General features: G+C 39.4%; 1 protein-coding gene across 4 annotated transcripts in view; it reads left to right on the top strand.

Annotated features, from left to right (window-relative positions):
* The first annotated feature begins 3,516 nt into the window (after positions 1 to 3,516).
* The window catches only part of LOC122810216 (kinesin light chain 1-like), a 2,247,025-nt gene continuing 2,234,309 nt past the window's right edge, over positions 3,517 to 16,232 (top strand). For all 4 annotated transcript variants that reach the window (XM_044081914.1, XM_044081987.1, XM_044081756.1 and 1 more), the window contains exon 1: positions 3,517 to 3,805. The gene's annotated coding sequence lies outside the window, so the exon portion shown is untranslated. The remainder of the gene's footprint in view (positions 3,806 to 16,232) is intronic.

Genomic DNA, 16,232 nt, shown 5'->3' with positions numbered 1-16,232 from the left:
CTGCACTACTGCACTGTCCAATATGCTATACCTTAGTTAAAGTATCATAATATTTAATACACCATATCCTAGTGTGAGTGGTAATTAACACGAAAGGCTCCCACTTTTATGCCACTACTATATGTGATCTCAAACTAACCTAATACTTTAGCTATTGTTAACAGTGTACCTATGTCAAGTTCTGCTGTTATATATGCAGGGTAACATAAGTGAGTATAGCATCTGTCATATCTAATTATGTAACATTTGTGATTTGTCTAAGTTGTGTCTATGTTTATCGATGCAGTTGTAAGCAGTTTTCTGCAGATCAATAAAGTATTTCTGATTCTGATTCTGAGTGACTCTTGTCCCATTTGATTTGCAGAAGTGCAGCATTTCCAATAGGGCAGGGTCAGAGATTGTTCTGTAGGTCAGGCACAAGTTGCCTCTCAGAAGCCTGTAGGATACATAGTACAGTAACAGGGCAGTCTTTTCATGTAGGTTATGTTTTGGAGGCCCTGAATTTTCTTGGTAGAAACCTCTGTGGTCTCTCCAGCTGCTGCAGGTGTCTGGTGAGTTACATGTAAAGGTGGCATTGTACTATATTAGTGATCTAATGAGGGTCAAGTACCGAGGAGTTATAACATCCTTAGCCTTGGCTGTGATGCTGTTACTTATGAGATGTGCATTGTAGAAGGGTTTCTTTACCCCTGTGGACACATGGTGATCAAGGTTTAGATTGCTATCAACCTGTGTTACCAAATCTCAAGCCACTGGGTTTAAGCTTAGGGCGGGTGCTGTCAATATTGTAATTTGCAGGGACTTCCTCTTTGCCAAAGGGGATAATAATGTACTTTTATGCATTTAATTTTAGTCCTCGGCTTTGGCACCAATCATTTGTCGGTGTTAGCCCCTTTTATGTATTTTCCTTCATTTGGGCCTTTGTAAGTCTGTCTCTTCTGTTTAGTGTTACAGTTATTCTTTCTGTGATTTCTTACATTTTCTAAATACCATATTTCTCCATAAGATTTGTTACAATCTCTTTTGACAGCCACATTTTTCTTTTCTTTTGACTTTGCATAGATTTTTTTACCCAAAGGTCGTCTACCTTTGTAATGGCATATATAATATTACAGCGTTATTCTTCCTCACTACTCCCACATTTCTGTCTATCATTTATGTACTTAAGCTCTTATGAAATATTTTCCAATTTTGTCAAGTTCCAATGCTCAGTATTTCAAGTTTTTTTGGGATAATTATATGGTATCATGTTCATAGATTAGTACTAGGCTTACTGCCCTTGTTCATAGGCTCATAGATTAGTACTAGGCTAACTGCCTTGGTGGGTCATTTGAACCCTAGCCAGTTAGCCCAAGTGAGAATCAAACCCTGCACCTTTTTTTGTAATGTAAACACCTTAACCATTATGCCAACCTCCCACCCTTGTGGGCCATTTTAAGCCTAGACAATTACCCCATATGAGAATCAAACTGTGCACCTTATGTCTGTAAGGTAACACATTAACTATTATGCCATCCTCCCACCCCCTTTAAGGTATCTTTTCGATAAATGCCTTAACCATTGTGCCAACTCTACCCCCTAAAGATATTTATATCAGCAATAGCAGTATTCAAAACCACACCTTCAGAGAGCTTGGAACCTAAATCCAGTACTTTAGACTATTGTGGCACACTTGTATTATAAAACAAGCTATTTGATGGTGTGATTTGCCCCTTTTGGTTGTGGAACATTTCTCTGTAGGGACCATTGGTTAGGAATACATGGCTGAATTGCAATTCAGCTGTAGAAACACAAGGCTACAGCATATTTACTGTGGGTTCAGAGAAGCATTCAGCTGCATGCCCAGAGCTTGAATAACTAAGTGCAGGAAGGAAACTGTGCAACCTATCCAGCCTGGATCTTTGCATGGATGAATTTATTACCCAGAGGCCTGGTACCAGTGGCAGGTGTTATTTGGATAATCTGCTGTACTTATCACTGAAACTTAACTATGCTGAAGCAAGAACAAAACCTAAGGCATGCTGAGAGAGAATCCCTATTAAGATGACTGCCTATTTCTCTTCATAGAAGGACCACTGTGCTTAGAGAGCATTACCTAAAAGACACAAAGGAGTATAAGAATGGTTGCAGCAATGTACAGATGGACAGGATTTCCTGCACACTGTTGCAACCTTTTACAAGTTGTAGTTACATAAGCACTGTACACCAAGTTTACATCTATCACCTCCCTTTACATTACTACTTGGACAATGCATTTTCCTGACAATAACATTCCCACCAGGCATCCTGATGTGTGTTTGGCATACTGCCTGGACTCTCTAAGCTTCACTGGTTCATATCTAAGTCCTAGGCTAACTGCTCTCATGAGTCATTTTAAGCCCTGCAAATTTCCTTTGGTGAGAATCAAGCCCTATACCTCTTGTTTGTAAGGTAAACATTCTGTTTCTGCCTGCACCTGGCTATTTCAGCTGTAGGCGCAGTGCTGCATACTTCTGTCCCCACAGTGAATTTGCTGCAGTTCAGGCATCTGTCCCCAAAGTGAATTTGCTGCAGTTCAAGCATCTGTCCCCAACCAGTAGTCTCCACATGAAAATATCCTGCAGCCTACAAACTGAATCTCCTTTTCCCCGAATTACTACACATCATCAGCTACAGTTTCACCACAAAGGACAGGAAAGAAAAGGGAAGAGAAAAGGTGTCATGTCCTTGGAATCAAAAACTGCTTGTTGGTTATAGGACCATATGCCAGTCACTAGTCTGTTTTAAGTGACAGACTTTAAGACAGAGGTAAGATGCATCAGAGACTATCACCTGGCAATGGAAATAGCTTACAATATACCTGTTTAGCATAAGTTAAAGCAAACAGTTATAGAATATGTTAAATATATTGTCAGATTATATGATATTTAGTATGTGAAATCTTATTAACATTATATGTCTAGGGGCTCTGCTGTACAAATGTTTAATAGAACACCAAAGTAACAGCAAAAAAAGATGTATGCAACACTTGGTCTTAAAAATAGTCCAGAGTCACTTAGCCTCTGTACTCAGAACATGTGGAAAACCCAAGTAAAACAACTTTTCTCTGCTTTAGAAATGAGCTATGAAGCTGTTCTAGAGGTACAATCATACAGGACATATTTGTGCATACAAGCGCACACACACCCACACTACATGCATGTACAAATTCAGAGATTATAAAAACAGTTGTTCTGCTAGTGCAAAGCTCCTGATCTCTGAACCTGAAAACCTTAATTTAAAACTCTGAGATGCTTGTTAAGTCTTCCTGTGAAAAGCCGGTTGTTTTCATTATAGCTTAAAAAAAACATGCTGCTGTTCTATTTTTGGCAAGAACACAGCCATGTTCAGAGATTATGTCAAGAAGATGATGAAAGCCCAGCCCAGCCTGACATTTCACCCACACCCTACGTGCTTGTTTTGGCTCCAAGCCACCTCCTTACCTATTACGTGAATGACGTTCAGAAATAAATCCAGGTCCCTACATATGCTGTGACGTGTTGCTTGTTACTGACAGTTTTATACAGCAGCGCTCTTAATAACCAGAGTGACTTGCCTTTTTGAAACAGTTCCCATGTACAATAATACGAGTTCTACCAAAAACTGCTTCTCTGAATGTTACCTAATAAAAGAGAAGGTAGCTGCTGTTTGCATGTTATGGATTTAATGACAGTAATATTTCTTAGTGACAGTGGGATGTTGGATAATTGTAGGAAGTGAGGAATATTTTCTTGACAGCCGCAGCCTCTCTCAAGCTGCTGGAATTTGGAATGCACCATGCAAATAGGTAAGTAATATATTGTGGCATGCACCATCTGGACAGGTGAGTAGTATGTTTTGATAGAGATGAGGAATTGTTTAGGGTGGATGGGGTCAAGAGTTACTCTCTAGGGTATTTATGGCTTTTTGGCCTTACCAATGAAAGTATTTTCATGTCTTAATGAGAGTTGTCTTATGCTTTAGTCTGACAGCAGCATTAGCTACTGGAAGAAAATTTAAATCATTGCCTGAAATAAGAAAAACGTGAACAGACAGGAAGTGAACCTTGACAAATAGCTGAGAAAGTAAACATATCTGTCAAGATTCAGCTGGTGGAAGATATGAACTTGCAGTTTGAGTCAGAACACAAATGTTATTTTGCAGGTACATGATCAATTCCAAGTGAGACACATATTTTTCACTTTACCTCATTCTAAAGCTTTCAAGGGAGGGAAGGATTATATAATTCAAGAAAAAAGTCATTAAAAGAGCAAAGTAGCTGAGTAAAGACAGAAATGATTTGTAGATTTTTGTGCTCTGTACTTTGAGCAAGTCTAAACAGATTTATTGTGCTATCCCTAAAAAGAGTGATTTGTACATTTATACATTGTGCATGGTCTTGGAGATTAAATAATTAAGCAAAAACAGTTTGCGTAGCTAAATCTTAGCTGTTAAAGTAAAAGAAATCTCTGTCTGAGGGGAAGGCGGGATGGCAATGCTTTACCTGTGTGTGTCTGTGTGACACAGAGAGCATAAGTATCTAAGTATCCAGGCATCTTTGCCTACATGATGCAACAGGATTTACACACCACACTCTGATCAGCAGCCTTTGAAAATGATAACCAAAAAAAACCCTACAGGGACAGCGATGCTTAAATTGTTCTTGCTTACTGCACTCATTTGAAGAGATGAGTACTACTTTTCTCTTTGACTGTGATAGCAGCTTTCCAAGTTTTATGTTGTTCTGTAAAAAGAGTATGTGTTACCTGGCAGACTTAGTTTGATATCTATACTGTGTGCACAACAGTAGTCAGAACAGACACAAACTTGTGGATGATAGAAATGAATATTTCTGGGCCTGAAGGAGGCAAGTAAGGCACATATTCCTAAGAAGATTATTAAACTACATATATGATAGCACAGTGGTGCAACACATAGTGTTGTCACCTCACAGCAAGTAGTTCCCTGGTTTGATTCTTGGCTGATGTGCCTTCTGTCTTGAGTCTGCATGTCCTGCTGTGTTTGCATGGATTTCCTCTGGGTGCTCCAGTTTCTTTCCACATTCCAAAGACATTCAGTAGGTGGACTGGACACTCCAAACTGGCCATAGGTGTGTGTGCAAGTGTGTAGTGTGGAAGGTAGCTACCTGTCAGTGTAAACTTTGGCTCTAGATGAGAGTCACTGTTGAAGTGACACCCTGACCCCATTTGCAAAAAAAAATTGGAAAAGGGGTTGTGGATACATGGATGGATTTTACTTGTATGCCATGAAAACAGTTCAGGTACATTTCTAGATGGAAGAAAGTAACACAAAAGTAACACTAGCAGATAAAAAGAACTATTTTCAGGCATAAACTAGTTGTGGTCGTGAGATATATATTTTTTGGTAACAAACATGATCCCTCAGTTACATACACACACACACACACACACACACACACACACACACACACACACACGCACACACACACACACACACACACACACACACACACACACACACACACACACACACACACACACACAGGCACTAGAAAAATAGTAATAAGATACTTATAAGGCATTCAAAAACCAATTTTCTAATTACACACATGCACACATGCATCCTTATTTATTTTTCTTTTATTTGAATTTGTTAAGTAGAGCACTGATCATACATGACCGATTTGATTTTCAGTACAGGTGGGAATATATTACTAGAGTATTATATTTCATAACTACAGCGATGAACAAAAAGGTGTAAACAAAAAGTAAGAAATACAAGCAAATGTTTAAGATTACAAATGTATATACAAACACGGATGGACACACATATACAATAATATACAACAGAGTTGTAGAGACCCTTGAATAGTCTATGGAATGTTTGGGTTATAGATGCAATGATTTGGAAGGGTAGTATGCAGTCTAGAATAGATCATGGCAGAGTTATATAATATGGTTGGAGGTATAAAACTTGCATGTAGCCGTTTTCTAAAGATGAGCTTTCAACTGTGCAAAGCACTTTGGTCAGCAGTGTGTTTCTTCAAAATGGGAAAGGAAACATTCCCAGAATTTAGGGCCCAGTGTAGAGAACAAGTGATATATCTGCATTGGATATTTTTTCTGGGGGCTGAAAATGATGCTGAATGGTATAGATTTCTGAGGTTGTAGAATGGCAATTTGTGCATTAGCTTGGCTGCTAGTGGGGAGAAGCTTTGGTTTTGTAGCAGTTTGAACAGTTGTGAGCACAAGCGGAGCTTGGCCCTTTGTCAAGAGGAGCTTGGCCCTTTGTTTGAGTGGGAGCCTGTTTGCTTTTTGTACTCTAAGTGGTTCTCCTGTTTTGGTGACAGAGTAAGGAATGTATATATTTCATTGGTGAGTGAATGAGTGGGGAGTTTCTTTTTGAGGATTATGCTAAGGGAAAACCATATTCTAGTTGGAAAACTAAGATGCCTTCTCCTATTGGTATTCTGGAGACCTTAGTGAGGATGGGTGAGATTTTGTTGTCCCATAATAATATTAGGTTAATCTTTTTTACATTATCTAAGTAGAGGCTGAAATTTAGATCTGGGTCTATTCAGAGGTGTAGGTAATTACATTTAGAAAGAAGAAATACATGTCTGCTGTTGCTACTTTCATCACAGGTTCAGTAATGAATCTCTTACTGAAACATGTTCATAGGTTTATAGGTTCATCCTGCACACAGATAAATGTTCCCTTCAGTTTCAGCTGCAAGTGGAAAATTGGAGTAAAGCACACTTTGTATACTGTAGATGTGGTGATGTATTCATTGGCTTGTGCACCCTCAGCATAATTAAGCCATCTATATTGACTTGCATCACATACTGTAGGTGACTTGGACACTTTAAATTGGCCCTAGGCATGAGTGCGTACATGTGTGTGCCTTCTGTGGAAGGTTGGGCGCCAGGCTGGCAACTCAACACTGTAAAAACTCCACTGCCAATCATGAGTGGACAGGTGATCCGCTGTGGTGACCCCTAACTGGGAAAAAGCCAAAAGAAGAAGTTGTTTACTAGGCTAATGACCACAAGGGCCTTTTTAAGCCTAGCCATGCATCCCAAATCTCTGACAAGTTCTGATAACCTTGATAATTGGAAGCATGAGCCTGGGAGATGAATGATTGACAGGTTACCTGCGTCCATTAGAGACATAGGTGCCAAACCAGGGATGAATTTCCAGTTTCCCATCCAGTTGGCCAAGTTGCACTTGAATTGGGTTAGGAAGAAACTCTGCTTCACATGGATAGAGAAGCTTGTTCCATAGATGGAGTAGTCTCTGGGATACATACCTATCTCTCCAGCAGGTCCTATTTATATCACAGACAAGGCTTACGTCTTTAGAACAGGTAATTCTGGTGCTGTTTGTTTTGAGGATATGCAGGAGGTCCATCAGAGTGGGGTCTGACAATGCCCTGTATGTCAGGCATAGATCTTCCTTCAAAAGCCTGTAGAAGACAGAATACAGGGATAGGGCCTTGAGGTGGTCAGCACAGGACATATTATTTACACCCTGTATTCTTTTAGTGAGGAACCTCTGTGAATGTTCCAGTCGTTGGATATGCCTGGTTAGGTACATGCCAAAGGGGGCATTGTACTCAATGATAGGTCTGATGAATGTCGAATACAGTGGAACAATGACTTCCATGGACTTAGATGCCATAACCTTGTTTATAAGTTGTGCAAAATAGAATGATTTTCTCACCACTGTAGACATGTGATGATCAAAGGCTAGATTGCTATCCATGTGTGTCCCTATGTCCCTGATTCTGGGTCAACTCTAAGGGATGTGTTGTCAATATGATAGTTACCAGGGATGGATTACTTCTCAAATGAGACTATTATACATTTCTTGCCCTTTAGTTTTAGTCCATGGTTCTGACACCAGTTTTTGTCAGCTCCTCCTGGAGAACATTTGTGTCAGTGTGAAATTCAATGATAACTCCTAATTTGCAGTCATCTGCAAATTTAGTCATCCAGAGACCACTGACATTGGCCTTGACTTTTGAGAAGTAAATGCCAAAAAGGAGCAGTCCAAGGACTGATCCCTGAGGGACTCCACTTGTGACTGGCCTCTTTGTAGAGGTGGACTCCCCAATTCTAGCTTCCTGGGTCCTGTCTGTGAGCCAGTTGGCTATCTATTGGGTGACATACAGGTTTGTACGTAACCTCTTGAGTTTGTCAACAATGCCGAGTGGGGTATTGTGTCAAATGCCTTGCCCAGGTCAAGGTAGGCAGTGTGAATGATTTTGCCCTCATCCATTGCTTTGGTAACCTTCTCAAAGAAGTCCACCAGGTTGAGTAGGCATGATCTGCCCTTGGCAAATCCAGACTGGGTTGGCTCCAGTGACAGGAGGTTTACTTTATCTCTATTGATCATCTCCATGATTATTCTTTCCATGGCTTTACATATAAGATTAGTGAGACTTGTGGGTCTGTAGTTTCCAGGGTCTGTAGCTGGCCCACCTTTGTGCAGAGGGATGACTGTTGCCTTTCTCCATTCATGAGGTACGAAGCCTGTTTGGCAGTTCCAGTTAAATAGTAATTCCAGAGGCCCTGATAGCTCATGTTTCATGCTATTTAGAAGGCATCCTGGGATATTATTTGGGCCCATTGATGGCAGTGTTCTTGGTCTTATAAAGAGCATTAAGGACCTGTTCCCTAGTCATAGTAGGGGGAGTTATATTTGATGATATTTCCTGAGGGAAGGTTGAGTGGGAGAGAGGAGTAAAGTTGGAGCTGAATTTATCAGCCAGGAGGAGGTTTGCTATATCTTCTGGCTTAGTATAGGTGACTCCATTTACAATGAGCTCTGCACACAACTGTGTATTGCCTTTGAGGCTCTGGACATAGCTAAAGAATGCTTTGTGGTTGTCCTTGGCCTGGGAGGCCAAACTTACCTCAAGTTTGGCTGTGGTAGGTTTTATTTGTTCTCTGAGTTGTTTCTTTAGCTTAATGAGAGTGATTTTATCCTGCTGGGTGCTCCACCTCCTCATTTTTGCCAAGATTTTCTTCCTCCTTTTATACAGCTGATTGATTTTGTGATTCCACCAGGGTGGTTTGTTTTTTGAGTTAGTTCTGTACTTCCTGGTGGGTACAGCTGCCTCTAAGCAGCTATTAACATGCTTATACAGGGTTTCTGTGAACAGTTTTGCATAGGGATAAGTGTTCTCAGGGTTTATGGGGGCTTGAAATTTTGCCAGGTTCTCACTTAATACAGGAGGTTAGCCTTAGAATACTTCCTGAATATTCCCGGTTTAGCTGGAGGTCCAGGTTTTACTTTTACTTCAAAGGAGACCAATTTATGGTCTGACCTTACCAAGGAAGGCATTACAGTAGGGGGTGTGCAACAATCTCCCATATTATTGAGGACCAGATCCAGTACGGTTGCACCCCGGTTGGGGTATTGACTATCTGGTCCAGGGAGTTTGTATTAACAAAATCCAGGAATCTCTGTGCATGTACATTTGGTGTTGTATAGGATTCCCAGTTAATTGTGGGGTAATTAAAGTCACCCATGAATAAGGTATTGAGTTGGATAGTTAGTGTTTCTAATAAGTTTAAATACATGGTATGGGTTTCCTGGGTCATAGAGTGGGACCTATAGCTTGCAAGGAAGTTGTATTGGATTTTACCTATGGTGATTTGAACATGGAACAGCTTAAGTGCATTATCCTGTTTGATCAGCCTTAAAGTATAGTTATTTTTAATGTAACTAGAGAGACCTCTACCTTTAGTCTCTGTCTATGTAGTAGCCGGTCTAAATGTGTGGAGGCATTATAACCTTGCACTGTTGGTGTGCTCTCGGCAGCTTTAAACCATGTCTTAGTGGCTGCACAGACATCAACATTCTCCAAGGTAAAGAGAGCTTTTTAGGGATTGGAGTTTTTGTTTAGAGTCCTAGCACTGAGCAGTAATGCCCTTAGATTTTCTTGGTTATGATTTGCTCTGTTGGAACTACTTACAGTTTTGCATTGCCTAAAAAAGGCACTATGGGGGAAGATGATGTTTTAGCTAATATTCGAAAGCCTAGAGGGTAGAGGTGCAGACCATCCCTGGCAAAGCCGCATGGTCTGTTGACCATCTCCTTCCATGCTGACAAATATTGCACCCCCTTAGAATGTCACCAGAAACTAAGCCAATTATTAAAGTCATTCATCTTCTGTTCATATTGTGGTATCATCCATGGAGATGCTCAGTTCATACCAGCCTGAGACACGTATTCTGAGAGCTCCATGATGTCTCTCTTCATATCGTCTAGGGAGGTACGTCTCAGGTTATTTACTCCCACATGGACTTATGACTAAGTCATATTGGTAATTGTGGTCCAGTGACCTGAGTGCATGTGTAATGTGGCAGATCCTAGTCCCCGATAAGCAACTGACTGTAACTTTCTCCTTACTCAGCCTGGTGAGAGGGACATCAGTATGTCTCACGATGGAGTCTCCAATGACTGGGATGTTGGATTGTGTGGTGACTTGCCTTATAGACTTAGAGGTGTAGCTCTGTGTGTTAATGTGGGCGTTCTTTTGAAAGAGTGCATTTGGGGCTGCTGAGAGTATTTGTTACGGTATTTGTGGCTTAAGAAGGTTACATGTAAGTGCCTCAACATATGTGGGTCTATATGTCTGCTTTGAATTCTGCATGATAGGTGTAGTGTGTGTACCACTGACAACCTTATTGACATTAGGAATACTGTCCATCTCAATTCTCAACTTTTCTGATTTCTCCCATTTGCTGTCATTACTGCTGTCTTATCTGTACTTAGTTTAATCCCATGTGTCTTCCATTTTGCAATCCTCTCCTGTATCCTTTGCTGAAGTTCTTGCTCAGATTCTGTCTGTAATGCCACATGGTCTGCACACAGTGACATTGATGATCTGTCTCTTCACACCCATTTGCTAATGTAGTCCATCACCACTATGAACAACAGTGGGCTGAGAGCTGAACCCTGATGCACACCTTCTCCCACTAGTAACCCTTTGTTGAGATTGAAGACTTAGCACATGAGTAACTGGATCCTTGTACATAGCCTGCATTTATTCTAACAATGATTCCAGGACTTCAAGCAACCTCAGGACTACCCAAATCATCTTTCTTAGGACCTTTTCATATACTTTCTCCAAGTTTAGGGGTGCCCAGTTCACCTGAATTATCTGTGTCACTGCAAATATCAGGTTGGTTGTGCTGGATCCTGATCTGAATTCAGATTGCATAAATCCCATCTTACTTCCTACTACTTGATGTATTCATTTATGAACCACCCTCTCCAGAACTTTCATGTAGTGTGAGAACAGTTTGTACTGCCCACAGTTGGGACTGCTTCTTTTGCTTTTGTATACTGGTACTAGTTTGCTTACTCTTCAGTCATCTCCTTACTGCAATGGGTACCCTCAGGAGCCATTTCTGCATTTTCTCATCCAACGCCTTGATCATATCTGGCTTGACCTCATCTGAGCCTGCTGCTTTCTCTGACTTTATTTTACTTTGCGCTGTTCTTACTTCTTTTAGGGTGGACTCCTCCTCTTCTTCCATCATAAGCTGTGCCTGGGCAGTACAACTTCTGTGGGGTTTTCTTCATTCAGAAGCTACAAGAAGTAGCCCTTCCATCTGCTTTTGATTTCCTGCAGACTGGTGAGGCTGTTTTTGCTGGTATCCCTTGCAAATGGTGTCTAACTATCTTATCTTTCTTTCTGTGCCATCTACCTACCAAGTCACTTTCCAGAGGCTGTTAGAGTGATTCTGATGCCTTTTTTTTGCTATTGCAACTCCTCTGTTTATCTGTTTGTTAGCCAACTAGTATTCCTTCTTGGCCCACTTTTTCCTGCACTCTTTCTTTATTTTGATGACTTTTTGGACTACTGCATTCCACCACCAGCATTCTTTATGTACCTTATTGCCATACCTGGCTTGGCCGCATACATGTTCTATAGTCCTCACCCGTGCTGTTTTGATGTGCTGCCATTCATCTTCGTCATACTTTTACATGCATATACTGTATACATGAGTGCAGTTTGTTACATAATTAAATTATATAATTAAAAAAGTATTAAAGTCTAAGATGATGAACATGTTGGTATACCATGGACAGTGAGCAGTCAGTAAGTGTAGCAAGCAAATCTCTTTCTAGAGATTTAGGAATGACGAAACAATTTGTATTCCATCACTGACAATCATACTACTGTCTAATCCTCCGAAAAAAATATTAAGCTAATTAGGTAAAGTAATATTTTTCTGAAAAAAATGAATATAAGCATTCTTTACAGCATATACTTGGAGTTATAGTTTAAACCAGAATACTGCTACTGTTAAGTTGTATTATTTAGTCGCCTAATGACAATTTACATAACTCGGTACTGTACAATTTTTTAAACTGGGAGAACACATAATGGTGCCGTTTTGGAAACCAAATGTTTCATTTTTAGTAAGATAGATGGGCAGACATATTTATAGATGATAGACAGATACATACATACATACATACATACATGGATATAAAGATAATACTTCAAAATTCCTTCAAGACACTACCATGAATTCTTCCTAGTATGGACCCAGAATATTGTCTAGTTAGGACATGGATGAATTATTTGTAACTATAGCAATACGTATACACTCTTTGTCCTTGAGAAGCTGTTTTAGTTGGATGATAAATGGGTACAGAGTAGATAATTTCCTTATAGCAGTGGATGAAGAGTAGGACAACTACCATATCATAGTTGTCTTGACTGAAAAGGTCTTGGACAATGGTTGAAGTGAACAGTACGGTATATTGGAGGAAGTGTCAACAGGTGCTGATAACCCAAGGGCTCTAGTATTCTGTGTTGTCAGAATTTGATACAGACATCTTTGGTGATGAAATCAGACCATTTGGTACATTAACATATATATGATGAGAAGATCTTTCAAACTGGTAGCCAGCTTGGTTTCTTAAATGTAATATAATTATATTATCTTTTTTGTGCAGAAGTTATGAAATGGCAGGCTAATGGGAATAGTCAGCAGTGGTGTGTGAATTCAGATGAAAGTAAAAGAACCCCTTTGTCAATGGTCACCTTGGCTTCATTTGTAATATTATCACGTTATCAGCTATTTGGGACACTATAGTACATAACTTTTCCTATTGAGCAACTAACAATGGATATAAATTAGTTATACTGAAGAACAACATGTTTTTTTTTCTTTTCTTTTTCTTGTAGTCTATGGTTTATGATTAATTTATTCTGAATCCAAAATGTTGACTATTTCAGAATATTAACAGTATCTGTTAAGATTACTGGGGTCTGTGTTTTAGCACCTGTGTTTTACTCATCACAAAAGACTAGTTACTTTCACATAAGACAATATTTTGTTCAGGACAGTAGTAACCATAAACATAACCATCTGTAAGGCCTTAATGTTCAGATTGTTTTAACAATATAGCAAAGCTTTCTCAAATTCTGCTGTTCTTCAGAACCTTAGCCTGATGTAAAAACTTCTTTCTCTCGCTCATTCCTTCTTTCAGTCAAATAAACCACAGATATATAGTGTATAAACTGCATACAACACCCCTACATTCTAGCCCTTATTGTCTTGGTAGTCTGTACACTTTTCTCATCATTGTGAACTGGATATTATTGCTAATTCATATTTACTGTTAACCAAAATGTTTACCTCACAAAAGTTGCTTGTTTAGACAGACTAACAACTTGCAAACTATAACTTCTTGTTTTCCTTATTTGCTATTAACTGATCAACCTAGCCAATTCTAGTTTTGAGATTTATTTTCTAAGTATTCTCACAGCAATCTCTCTGTGTTACCTTCACTAAATGAACATTAATTTTAATATAAAATGCCTTCTACATTTCCGTCTCCCTCTCGCACTTTCACACACACACACACACACACACACACACACACACACACACACACACACACACACACACACACACACACACTGAGCTGCTGATGGTTTTTTTCTTTCCCGACACAAGTGGATTTTTAAGCACTGCATCTAAAATCCAGTAACTTAACTCCTGAATAAGGGTTCATGAAAGCTCAAAAGCTCTAGTAACTGCAAAACATGTGTTGGTCTAATAAAATGTATTACATTATGTGTTCATTCCAATGTTTTTGTCCCTAAAGCACAATATTTTATTCTGAATTTTTACTGTAAATGTCATATTATTTTGTAATATTATCTGTGGAGAGTTTCTTCTTTTAACTCTGCTGAAAAGGAGTCAGATTATTCTGGTTAACCAAGTAGAAACGGATAGATAGATAGATAGATAGATAGATAGATAGATAGATAGATAGATAGATAGAAAGGCAGTTAGCTGAAGCAGGCTGCAGATCTCAAATGAGCAAACATCATCTTTAATAAACTAAAACTGTGCTTCTGGCACCTTCATAATTTGTATTTTGAAGAAGCCCATTATTTCAAACAAATAAAAATTACCAAACATATCAGCATTTTATAGCAACATTTTTGACTTTTCAAATGTTATTTCCTGTTATTTTTTCCATGTCCATTGCAGATCCAGACCAAGTATTAGACGATCAAGGCAGTCGCTTGGTGGGAGCCCGCTGGCTGGGGGATTAATTATTTTAAGTCAGAAAAAAAAAAAAAAAAAAAAAGAAAAATTATGTATTTTTTAAGGGTGTTCTTCTTTAAGAACACTATTTGCATCTGGTTGCAATGTGTCCGAGCATGATGGTCACACAGGCTTGTTTTTTACATCTCTGATTACAAGAAGATTATTCTGTGCTGCCGACCATGGATGGACAAGTAAGAGGGGTGTGTGCATGTCTTTGTGCGCCCACGCACAAAAGGTTTGTCAGTAAGTGTGATTGGGCAGGATTCAGGAAGCCTCAGTGTAAGAGTTATAACTCTTACACGGAGGCTGCAGTTAAACGGTGTGATGTCAGCATGTCATGCATATGCATGAGGTGCATGAGGCATGCTGAATCACACTGTAACTCTTACACGGTCCGTGTAAGAGAGTAGGGGGCGTGTCTGTAGACACGCCCCCAGAAGTCTAGAATGGCTGAAAGTAAACAGCCACGAGGGAAGCCATGGAAATGTGAATAACCACACTACACAACACATGCCCCCACAGACCAGCAATGTAAAAAGTGAACAGATGTTGTAAAATGAAAATAAAAACTGTTTTATTTTTTTTTAAATCCCGTAAATGTTTGCTACTGTGTGCGCTCGTGTGCCACTAGCGCAACTGCAGTTAGCAATAAGTGGAAAAGGATATAAGAACTAAATATGCAAAGTAAGCCAAGAAGTAATAGCATAGCGGTAGAGTTGTCGGCTTGAGAGCAGGCAGGCAAGGTTCGAGCCCACACAACAACCTTTTTTTTTGTAAATAAGCACTAAAAAGGCCCCAGACAGTATTGTACAAATGTAAAAGCATTTTCTTTTGTAAAATGGAATGAAATGGAGCATATATTTGCAAGTAATACAATAAGAAAAATCTTTAGAAATGTACTGATAGCTAAACTGCAGTGAGACCGAGTGCCCGTAGCTAAGTAGTGTTTCACAAACTGCAAACAGCTTGCCCATAGCTAAGGACTGGTTTAACAGGCTCAAACTGTGTGCAACCAGCTGCGCTATGGTTAACATGTGTGTTACTAGCCAATTAAGGTGTAACCCAGCGCACACCGTTTGCGCGACGCTCCCACAAGCTAATCGGCGGTGGGCATGCGTGAGGTCCGCGCAAACGAGCGCAGACCTGGTTTTAAATGCTTAAAAGTGCCTTTGGCACTTTTGATTGACGGGTCTTGTACACATTTCGAAAGAAAAATAAATTCCCACTGTCAGTCTTGAACCCAGGACGCTGGTAATACTAGACTATATGACTTACCACTAAGCCATGACTCTCATACAAGAACATAGTGCTAAAATAAATATAACATGTAATACTAGGAATCAATAGAAAGGTAATATAGGATGTGTACTACCCAAAGCATGTCAGGTAGATTTTAATGCCTGAATTACTGGATTCCCACACTAGTTTAGTGTTCACGGAAACAGCCCTGCTAATCATTAGCTTGTACATAATAATGTGAGGTAATGTTCATATATGAAAGTATTATATGTACACATATGTATATATATATATATATATATATATATATATATATATATATATATATATATATATATATAAATATATTAATACATGTGAAATATAGTGGTAGGTGTCAGTATTCACACACACTTACTACAAGAAACAGTGAAAATAAATG

Source organism: Protopterus annectens, chromosome 1.part0 (genome assembly GCF_019279795.1).
Source record: "Protopterus annectens isolate FY-2018-M chromosome 1.part0, PAN1.0, whole genome shotgun sequence".
NCBI lineage: Eukaryota > Metazoa > Chordata > Ceratodontiformes > Protopteridae > Protopterus > Protopterus annectens.
This window is presented reverse-complemented; position numbering and strand designations above follow the sequence as displayed.